The sequence below is a fragment of the Staurois parvus genome, unplaced genomic scaffold (genome assembly GCF_062004578.1).
Source record: "Staurois parvus isolate SC_StPar_1 unplaced genomic scaffold, SC_StPar_1.0 ptg001667l, whole genome shotgun sequence".
In the NCBI taxonomy this organism is placed as follows: Eukaryota; Metazoa; Chordata; class Amphibia; order Anura; family Ranidae; genus Staurois; species Staurois parvus.
In genome coordinates this window covers 159,955-171,649 of record NW_028319463.1, presented here as the reverse complement: position 1 = coordinate 171,649, position 11,695 = coordinate 159,955, and the positions used below count along the sequence as shown (strand labels likewise).

Genomic DNA, 11,695 nt, shown 5'->3' with positions numbered 1-11,695 from the left:
TTCACTATATCTGCTCTCCCCGGACCCCGCATTCACTATATCCGCTCTCCCTGGACCCCGCATTCACTATATCTGCTCTCCCCGGACCCCGCATTCACTATATCCGCTCTCCCCGGACCCCGCATTCACTGTATCCACTCTCCCCGGACCCCGCATTCACTGTATCCGCTCTCCCCGGACCCCGCATTCACTATATCCGCTCTCCCCGGACCCCGCATTCACTATATCCGCTCTCCCCGGACCCCGCATTCACTATATCCGCTCTCCCCGGACCCCGCATTCACTATATCCGGACCCCGCATTCACTATATCTGCTCTCCCCGGACCCCACATTCACTATATCCCCTCTCCCCGGACCCCGCATTCACTATATCCGCTCTCCCCGGACCCCGCATTCACTGTATCCGCTCTCCCCGGACCCCGCATTCACTATATCTGATCTCCCACAATACACAGAACAGGAAAATGCAATTATTTTAGTAAATATAAACTGCTAAATACCTTTTCTCATCAGTGGTATAGAGCAGTCTTGTGACTTCTATCAGTGTCCAGCCCAGCACACGTTAAAGCTTGCAGGAGGAGTTTTCTTTCTGCTCTAGAAGGATGCAGAACCCCTGACCTCTGTCTGGACAGTACTGATTGGCTCTGTGCTGATCACATGCACTCTCCCAAGTAAAAAAAAAAAAACCTCTCTAGCAATACACACCAAACTGAGCATGTGCAGAATGCCTTCTAGGGCTCTGTACTATCAGCAGATGGATTGGGGACAGTAGAAGAAGGGTGGATTAGAGAAGACAGGATCAAACAGTCTTTTTCCACAATGCGGAGGATTAACCCCTTAGTTTCCACAGTGCGTATAACAAGAATGCTTTCCTGCATCTACAGATGGATGTCACTGTTGGGGGTTTAGTAACACTTTAAAGGTTTTCTTTAGATGATATCCAAGGGTTGCTGAAAAGACTCCATAACATCGGGTCTCACCTTTTCCCAAACTATTATCAAACTTTAGTGAAAAGTGACAAAATAAAGAAAAGAGACTCATCGAGAGAGAAAAGGTTACTTTATTAGGGACGTCTCTTCCCTGGACACAGATATGAGAAGCATGCAGACCTCACAGAAGCACCAACATACACTACAGAGGTGCACGTCTGAGCCGCTCTACTCGCTACGAAACAGGCAGGTTTAACTGGAAATCTGTTAACTGTACATGCACAGAAAACGGTAAACGATATGACGTCAGCAGAGAGGATGCTGGGTGACGGCAGTGAGAAGACACCACTGCACAGGCGGCTGACCCCCCCCAGCTCAGGCCTCAGTTCCCTGCCACACAATCTGTGAAATATAAAGTCGTTATCGTTCTACCTTCAGTCCTTGTCCTTGTGCTCTCTGTGCAAACATCTGGTTCAAGCAGAAATCCACCTTTGCTGAAAGACCATGAACATTGTATGGAGCGTTGTCAGTGTGTCATCTTCCATTGTACCGGCTTTCAAAACATCCATTGTGCTCACTGGGGGACAGTCGCTCTTTTCGTATCTATATTTCCAAACTGATTTTCACATTGTGTCACGGAGGGCCGATCATACATCACATCTACTTTTTGTATGCAAAGACTAATGAGAAAACAAGTTTGCACGCAACGAAAGGGTCTACAAAAGTGAGACCAACGCTACCATCAGAGATGAGCTGGTGGTTGGAATATCAGAGCATGGCACAATCGTGGCATAAACACTCAGACTTGCAAGTGTTCGCAGACACACCTATCCACTTTTATCTTGGAGGAACAACAGAAACCACGAGGAAAACCCAGAGATGTAGTCTTCTCTGGAACGGGGGGGCTCTTGACAAGTAGAGGGTAGGGCACAGCCATGCCATCGCTTCCTTATCCATTCCTAATCAGCCTGATTGGGCAATCAAGATCCAATGTCCATGGGCAAAATAACACCCTATGGGGTTGATTTACTAAAACTGGAAAGTGCAAAATCTGGTGCAGCTCTGCATAGAAACCAATCAGCTTCCAGGTTTTATTGCCAAAGTATAACTGGACAACCTTGAAGTCAGAAGCTGATTGGCTCCCATGCACAGCTGCAGCAGATTTTGCACTCTCCAGTTTTAGTAAATCAACCCCTATGTCTCTATGGACAACCAATATTGACCAAAAAATAACTAGGCAATGTGAAGGTACAACAGGAATAGTGTGTTCCCCCAAATCCCAGCTCCCAGTTTATACATACTAAGCTGCTAAGAGTTAGTCAACCTTTCTAAGATGTAGCCCGAAATGTTGGCTGAGAAGACCTATCATGCCTAATATATTGGATGGGAGGAGGAATGATACCAAATACAGTGGCTGATAGGACCAATCAAATATTATTTATTGTCTGAAAGAACCAATCCTACCTAATATATTGGCTGAGAGTATGACATTTCCTGATATATTGCCTGAGAGGACCAAACATACCTAATGTATTGACCGAGAAGTCCAACTATACATAGTATATTGTCTTAGAGAACCAATCATAACTATTTTATTGGATGAGATGACCAATCCTACCTAATATATTGGCTGCAGACCAATCATCCCTAATATATTGGCTGAGGACCAATCATCCCTAATATATTGGCTGCAGACCAATCATCCCTAATATATTGGCTGAGGACCAATCATCCCTAATATATTGGCTGAGAGGACTAATCATCCCTAATATTTTGGCCTAAAAGTCCAACTATACATTGTCTTACAGTACCAATCATAACTAATTTATTGGATGGGACGACCAATCATCCCTAATATATTGGCTGAGGACCAATCATCCCTAATATATTGGCTGAGGACCAATCATCCCTAATATATTGGCTGAGGACCAATCATCCCTAATATATTGGCTGAGAGGACTAATCATCCCTAATATATTGGCCTAAAAGTCCAACTATACATTGTCTTACAGTACCAATCATAACTAATTTATTGGATGGGACGACCAATCCTACCTAATATATTGGCTGAGAGGAGCAATCACCCTTATATATTTAGGATTGAAGGACCAATCATAACTAATATATTGGCTGAGGACCAATCATAACTAATATATTGGCTGAGGACCAATCATCCCTAATATATTGGCTGAAGAGCAATCCTACCCAATATATTGTCTGAGAGGAGCAATCCTACCCAATATATTGTCTGAGAGGAGCAATCCTACCCAATATATTGTCTGAGAGGAGCAAGCCTAGCCAATATATTGTCTGAGAGGAGCAAGCCTACCCAATATATTGTCTGAGAGGAGCAATCCTACCCAATATGTTGTCTGAGAGGAGCAATCCTACCCAATATATTGTCTGAGAGGAGCAATCCTACCCAATACATTGGCTGAGGTGACCAAATTAAGAGAAGCAAGGGTAACATGACATCAGACACGCCGTTCTTTGTTTTCGAATGGCATTACCTGATTGAGGTTTAGCGTCACTTTGGTGAGCTTTGGACAGATTTCAGTCAAGGGTTGGCCTACAAATATCTTCAGGATGGACGTGCGGACATAACATTTCATTAAATTCACAAGAGAAGGATCGGACTGTGACTAATCTCATTGAGCACAATGGATATTTTGAGCACCTAGTAAATGAATAAGGTTGCCCATACGTGAAAGATGGCTGTTATTTGACCACAGAAATTTGATGGACAGCTGTCATTGTCTCTGAAGAGGAAACTGATGGGTTGGGTTGTATGTCCAATCACTGTTGACTCTCTGAGCCGATCTGTTGTGTCTGACCACATAACCATTATACTGGGATAATTGCCAGCTTACAGAGAACTTGTCAATACCGACTTGCCTTTAATGGTGTGATCTCTGGGGCCGTCCTCTGAAACCTTGTGTGTCTGCCTAATGATTCACCAGACCTAGGACAAGCGTTTAGATCAGGAGTCCCAGCTGGATGCAAAGCAGGAGTTTCAGTGCTGGTAACCTTTGTTCTTGTGTGCAAAAGATCAAATAAAGGGGCAAGTTAATGTAAGGAAGGGTTGGTGTAAGGGTAACAAAGACAGCCAGTCTTAGGGTTCTAGGGAGGGTTAGGGCTGTTGTTAGCGATACAGGGAGGAGGGTTATGATTGGTGTTTGGGTTTCAGGGAGAGATGGGATGAGGGTTTCAGGGGAGGTTAGTCTGAAGGTTAGTGTTAGGGTTAGTGTGTGGGTTACAAAAAAAGTTAGCATGAGGGTTACATGGATGGGTAGTGTGAGGGTTATAGGAAGGGTCAGGGTGAGAGCTAGTATTAGGATTATCAAGAAGGTCAGTGGTAGGGTTAGTGTAGGGTAATAAAGAAGGTCAGTGGTAGGGTGAGTGTAGGGTAATAAAGAAGGTCAGTGGTAGGGTTAGTGTAGGGTAATAAAGAAGGTCAGTGGTAGGGTGAGTGTAGGGTAATAAAGAAGGTCAGTGGTAGGGTTAGTGTAGGGTAATAAAGAAGGTCAGTGGTAGGGTTAGTGTAGGGTAATAAAGAAGGTCAGTGGTAAGGTTAGTGTAGGGTAATAAAGAAGGTCAGTGGTAGGGTGAGTGTAGGGTAATAAAGAAGGTCAGTGGTAGGGTTAGTGTAGGGTAATAAAGAAGGTCAGTGGTAGGGTTAGTGTAGGGTAATAAAGAAGGTCAGTGGTAGGGTGAGTGTAAGGTAATAAAGAAGGTCAGTGGTAGGGTTAGTGTAGGGTAATAAAGAAGGTCAGTGGTAGGGTGAGTGTAGGGTAATAAAGAAGGTCAGTGGTAGGGTTAGTGTAGGATAATAAAGAAGGTCAGTGGTAGGGTGAGTGTAGGGTAATAAAGAAGGTCAGTGGTAGGGTTAGTGTAGGGTAATAAAGAAGGTCAGTGGTAGGGTTAGTGTAGGGTAATAAAGAAGGTCAGTGGTAGGGTGAGTGTAGGGTAATAAAGAAGGTCAGTGGTAGGGTGAGTGTAGGGTAATAAAGAAGGTCAGTGGTAGGGTTAGTGTAGGGTAATAAAGAAGGTCAATGGTAGGGTTTGTGTAGGGTAATAAAGAAGGTCAGTGGTAGGGTTAGTGTAGGGTAATAAAGAAGGTCAGTGGTAGGGTGAGTGTAGGGTAATAAAGAAGGTCAGTGGTAGGGTGAGTGTAGGGTAATAAAGAAGGTCAGTGGTAGGGTGAGTGTAGGGTAATAAAGAAGGTCAGTGGTAGGGTTAGTGTAGGGTAATAAAGAAGGTCAGTGGTAGGGTTAGTGTAGGGTAATAAAGAAGGTCAGTGGTAGGGTGAGTGTAAGGTAATAAAGAAGGTCAGTGGTAGGGTTAGTGTAGGGTAATAAAGAAGGTCAGTGGTAGGGTGAGTGTAGGGTAATAAAGAAGGTCAATGGTAGGGTTTGTGTAGGGTAATAAAGAAGGTCAGTGGTAGGGTTAGTGTAGGGTAATAAAGAAGGTCAGTGGTAGGGTGAGTGTAGGGTAATAAAGAAGGTCAGTGGTAGGGTGAGTGTAGGGTAATAAAGAAGGTCAGTGGTAGGGTGAGTGTAGGGTAATAAAGAAGGTCAGTGGTAGGGTGAGTGTAGGGTAATAAAGAAGGTCAGTAGGAGGGTTGGTGTTGGGGTTATAAAGGAGGTCAGTAGGAGGGTTGGTGTTGGGGTTATAAAGGAGGTCAGTAGGAGGGTTGGTGTTGGGGTTGTAAAGGAGGTCAGTGGTAAAGTTGGTGTTAGGGTTATAAAGGTCAGTGGTAGGGTTGGTGTTAGGGTTATAAATAAGGTCAGTGGTAGGGTTGGTGTTAGGGTTACAGAAAAGGTCTGTGAGAGGGTTAGTGGTAGGAATACAGAGAAGGTCAGTAGGGGGGTTGGTGTTAGGGTGACAGAGAAGGGCTGTGTGAGGTTAGTATTAGGGTTACAGAAAAGGTTAGTAGTAGCATTGGTGTTAGCATTACACTGAAGGTCTGTGAAAGGGTTAGTGTTAGGGATACAGGTCAGTGAGGGAGAAGGTCAGTGGTACTGTGTTAGGGTTGTAAAGAAGGTAAGGGGTAGGGCTGGTATTAGGGTTACAGAGAAGATCAGTGGTAAGGTTGGTGTTGGGGTTATAAAGAAGGTCATTGGTAGGGTCGGTGTTAGGATTATAAATAATGGCAGTGGTAATAAAGAAGGTAAGTAGGAGGGTTAGTGATAGGGACACAGAGAAGGTCAGTTGTAGGTCTGGTGTCAGGGTTACAGTGAAGGTCAGTTGTAGGTCTGGTGTCAGGGTTACAGAGAAGGTCAGTGGTAGGTCTGGTGTCAGGGTTACAGAGAAGGTCAGTGGTAGGTCTGGTGTCAGGGTTACAGAGAAGGTCAGTTGTAGGTCTGGTGTCAGGGTTACAGAGAAGGTCAGTTGTAGGTCTGGTGTTAGGGTTACAGAGAAGGTCAGTGGTAGGTCTGGTGTCAGGGTTACAGTTAAGGTCTGTGTGAGGGTTAGTGATAGGGACACAGAGAAGGTCAGTGGTTTAGTGTCAGGGTTACAGAGAAGGTCAGTGGTAGGTCTGGTGTCAGGGTTACGGAGAAGGTCAGTTGTAGGTCTGGTGTCAGGGTTACAGAGAAGGTCAGTGGTAGGTCTGGTGTCAGGATTACAGGTAAGGTCACTATGAGGACTAGCATTAGGGCATCACCTTTCTTGCCAGCAGCCCTGTGGTGAAAGCTACTAGTACCAAGGTCCAAGCACTGAAACCTAACATAAAGAACGTCACAAGATGCAGCATAACCATCGCAGGTCAGTGACTCACTAAGTAGGAGATCCAGGATCAAGATGACAGCCTTGGAACCTGCACCTCTAAAAACAAGTCAGCAATGGCAGCTCACATATTTCAATCCCAACAAGTAATTATTAACTGAAATGATTTCATTGACATGACGAGGAACAACAAATAGGTCAGCAATGTCCAGAAGGTTATAGCTAGTCTCCACTGGTGTACAATGTTCATCTTCAGCTAAAACACAAATCAACATTTTACATCTCTAGTCTGTCACGGTGGCCAGTCAGAGGTTTCATTTAAGAAAGGTCGGACCAGGGTCGGACTGACAACTCATTGGGTCCCTGGGCAATAGAGTATGATGGGGCCCCTGTGTCCTCTCCCACACTCAAACCACACCCAAAAAAGCCTATGAAAGCAACCAGGGGCATCTCATGGGGCCCCCTACTGACCCCGGGCCCTCGGGCAGTGCCAGAGTTCCCGTATGGTCAGTCCGCCCCTGGACCAGACTGATAACGGAAAAAAGGAGTCCAACTTGATAGGAGGGACTTACCAGACTGACCAGGAACCAAACCTGGACAGGACAGTACATAACTCCACCCTAAGGAGCGCACAAGGCCTCAGGTTTTAGCTGCTTCTCAGAAGGAACATTACACATTTGTATATAAATGAAGCATGCAGTGTATAGCGGAATCATTAAAACAAACGTAACTCCCGATAGTAAACTTTTACAGAGCTGTGAAAAGTCCTTCTCTGAACATGATGGACTGTCATAAGCAGTTCATTAAAAAAAAAAAAAGAATAATTATATAATTTATATACATCTGATAATATTTTTTATTTTATAATAATTATTTGTTTTCATAATAGATAATATATGTAAATAAAAGTCTTATATCTCTATTTGCCTCTCTCATGAAGAAAAAACCTCATTCTCTCACTCTCAGAAATATACATCTGCTTTCTTTTCACAAGAGACATTGGGGGGTGCGTGGGGGGGGGGGTCTATCAGTGTATCCTATGTTTGGCCCACTCGATTCCTTGAAGAGAACCCATTATTACTATAAACCAAAGCTGGTCATATGCTGGAAGAATTTCATTTAAAAACTCTTGTTTTCCGGAACGTTTGTTCAATTTTCAAATTATTAATGTGGTCAAATCAATGTTTATATTCAAGCACATTGACGAAACAATTCAAAGGCGCAGGATAGAAATATTTTTATTTTTTTTCAAATTTCTAACAATGAAGGTGGTTTGGGGAAATTACATTCATTCCAAAATTCGAATCTTAAAAGGAAATAAAATTATGAAGCAAATTCAAATGTTTGTCAAATCGTCGGATGTACGGAGAACATACGAACCTTCAATGAAAATCTGCAAGCGTATGGCCAGCTTTAGTAAGCTGATCCAAAGTGCTACTAAGATATTACTTATCATGTGTGCTAATCTAGCTTCCATCTAAGATTTTTTTCCAGCCCACCCACAGTGTCTAAACCCAACTGTGCCATATGCGGAGATTTACTTCAGCTCAAAGTTGGAGGTCTCACAATGCTACGCATGCACCCTAACAATCTGGAGAAGGTCCCGCATTACATTGTGGAAAGTGGTGGAGCATGCGGGCAAGAGAACATATTTGCATATGGCACACTTTTAGTTTTTTAGACTTCTGGGACAAGCAGGAGAGGAATTTAGAAGAAAGCAAGTAGCATGCAAGTCAACTTCATAGCAATGACAGGTTCACTTTAAAGACTAAGCCCAGCCACAATTAATTGTTCAGTAAAGGAAGCACAATGCTGGTCAGAAGTAGTCATAGACCTCTTATATTGTTCTTGGTCTTTAAACAGGACAAATGAGGTAGTCAGGCCCCTCCCTCACTGAAATCCCTATAGCAGTGTATTTAACATTCAGAGGGGGAGCCTGACTTAGAGTTCCCTATGTAGCGTAACCTTTGGAGGCAATTATACAGAGAATGGGCCATACGGGGCTTTTGGAGTAATAAGAGTCTCACCAGTTTTTCAGCTTGCTTATAAATATTCGTGTGTAGGAACAGACTGATTTTTTTTTCAACGGAGAAAAGGGAATTAATGGAATGAACGTTTCACTATCAATGCTCATTGGCTGCACCAGAGAGAAGATCAAACCAGTGCATTTGAGGACAGATATCATACTTCAAAGTAAACCACTTTCCCATCTATGGCCAGACTTAAAGCAGAACTAAAGTCTGCATTCCGCAATACTTACCTCTGACTGAAAGGTTTGAGGTCCCTCGCTGGAACTGGTATCCTGTCCTTGGTTTCTTCCAGGTGCTGGTGATCGGCCATCTTGATTGGTCAGCATGGGATGACGCGACTCCCACGCATGCACAGGCCAGTGTATGTTCTACAGATAAATGCTCATTTCATCCGATTCAGCTGTAACTTGGCTGAAATTCTAGCCAACGGTGGCAATGCCACCACCGCCCAACAAACTTGAATTGAAAAATCCAGTCAGCTGAACAATTCTTGCAGCCAACCAATGTTAAAGAATTCTAACGGGTGTGGCTGTCAGAATACAATCGATGTCGGGGAATATTTGTCCTTCTTAGCATGGATAGGGGAATGGAAAGATATATCTCATTCAGCCTGCTGGATGGAACAGGAAAAATCTAAGTGTGTGTGTCAGCTTTTCTCTCTGCCAAAGCCCGGTAATGGCTACAGCAATAGACTGAGGAAGGATGGAAAGTACCAAATGGGCTACTCATTGTAGGACACGAAGGTCAACACGTCAACGCTGTGGTCAATACTGCAGTAAATTGTTGTTTACTGCCTACGTGACAATTTAGCTGATGCTACTGATTCATATACACAATAATCTTCCCAACCCTTAGGCCCCTTACGCGCGAGCGGACCGATGGGGTAAGCCTGTCTGTTTTTCAGGCGGACCGATTGGTCCATCCATAGACTTCTATGTCTAGACAACAATAGTCCGCTGATACCCTCCAGCATCTGATCCGATCCTGTACGCCAAAAAACAGATGGATGGGGGAGCAGCAGAGCGGACAGAGACCTTTCATCTGCCTGCTCAGTGAGGATCAGCGGAGAGATCCACCGCTGAGCAGGTGGATCACACTGACGGATCCGCCCCGTCTGAAAGGGACCTTGTTCAGAAACAGATCTCGCCATAACTATTTTATGTCAGAGCAAACCTCTGTCCTGGCTAAGGGTTGAAATCCAAGGAACAAAGGTATTACCGCTCAGGCAAGCGATCCAAATCAAACCAAAGCAGGTGCAGACTCTGGCTCGCCACCATCACTGATGCAATAGGAAGAAGGGTTAGTTCAACTCTTTTGATCTGATTACTGGTACTCTTTAGTGAGCCTGTGACCAGTGTAAAGACAACAGTATCTACACATTCTTGGCGAGCTTTAAGCAAGCCTTAAATTTGACCTCATTGACCTCTGTAACTGCAGGCATAGTGGAGCAATTCATCCTCAAAGTTCACAGAAGCTCATAGCAACCATTAGCCAGGAAGAAGGGTTAGCCGAACACCGGAGGATTGATGAATTGTAACAAATATTTATTGATCCATAGGACACACAACACACCAGGACATGTACAGAACTTGTTAACGTGTTTCACATGATCGCGTGCTTAATCACAACCATGATGCTGACGATATGATTAAGCACATGATCATGTGAAACACGTTAACAAGTTCTGTACATGTCCTGGTGTTTTGTGTGTCCTATGGATCAATAAATATTCGTTACAATTCATCAATCCTGCGGTGTGTAGCTAACTCTTCTTCCTGGCTAAGGGTTGCTATGAGCTTCTATGAACTTTGAGGATGAATTGCTCCACTATGCCTGCAGTTACAGAGGTCAACGAAGGCCTGTTTTAGCCTCTTGGCGCCGGCTGCACGCAAATGTGTGGCCTCCTGGCGTCTGGGCCTTGATGCCGAGCGGCCGCACATTTGCGTGCAATTAAGAGAAACGTATGTGCTGAGAGTGCGCACCCTGCGCGCTCCCAGCACAGATGTCCGGTACTCACGGAAAGGTCCCGATCTTTTTCGATTTTTTCGATTTTTCGGACCTTTCCGGATCATGTGACCGCTGTGACGGTGAATCTCGGCGGTCATATAACCCTAAAACCCCGCCTCCCGGATTCTGAAACCCTTAAAGGGCCAGGAGGCGCCGGCGGCAAGGGGTTAAGAATGTGTAGATACTTTAGTCTTTAGACTGGTCACAGGATCATTAAAGAGTACCAGTCATCAGATTTAAAGAGTTGAACTAATTGCATATTCTGTTAGTGCATTAGAAGGACTTAACAAAAAGGTTTTTCCTTTGTCCATCCAAGGTCTGGGTGATTTATAAGATGTCCTGCATATCTAAAGTAACTTTGATTTTGAGCAAAGTCAAAAGTCAAACCCTCTCCCTGTTGCTGCAGCCGCTTCCCTTGCTGAGGACATGGATAGGCAAATCCTTCCCCTCTGCAACTGTCTCTCTGTCAGGGACCTCCTAATGGAGATTGATCTATTGGTCCGTCCCGGGGCTGGTTTAGGAGGAAATCACTTACATCAGTCTATTCATTATATTCTAATGTGGCAGTATCTTCCTACCTTCATAGACATCTGTATGATACTAATGGAGGTACAAAGAACGTACAAAATACAATCCATTGGGGACTTGACAAGGAGTAAAATTACTACAAGTTTCCTTTAAATATGAGTGTTGGGTGTGTTTTGCCTTTTAATGTAGCGTTGTATGTAAACTATCGATGTGTCTTACACCTAACATAACTGTTCTCAAAGGTAACATATCATGCTGTGTGAGAGCTTCAATCTAAGTGATGACTTTGTACCTTCATGTCACAATTGTCATATCAGAATCTGGTTTTAGAGAATGTTGGTTGACGTTTGAACGTGACTCATTCTAAAAAAAAAAGAAAAAGCCGTGTACAGTCATTCGTCATTAAGTCAAAGCACATGAAAACTCCAAGGTGAGCAAAGAGATACCAAGCTTATCTGCTCATCCAGACATCT

At 44.1% G+C, this 11,695-nt stretch overlaps 1 long non-coding RNA gene across 1 annotated transcript; it reads right to left on the bottom strand.

The window, feature by feature from the left end:
- Window positions 1-1,043: 1,043 nt before the first annotated feature.
- On the bottom strand, window positions 1,044-10,168 carry LOC149434821 (uncharacterized). Its single transcript, XR_016308615.1, has 2 exons — window positions 2,986-10,168; window positions 1,044-2,810 (listed from the first exon to the last, which is right to left on the bottom strand). It is a non-coding gene; the product is annotated as an uncharacterized LOC149434821 (long non-coding RNA).
- Between the last annotated feature and the right edge of the window lie 1,527 nt (window positions 10,169-11,695).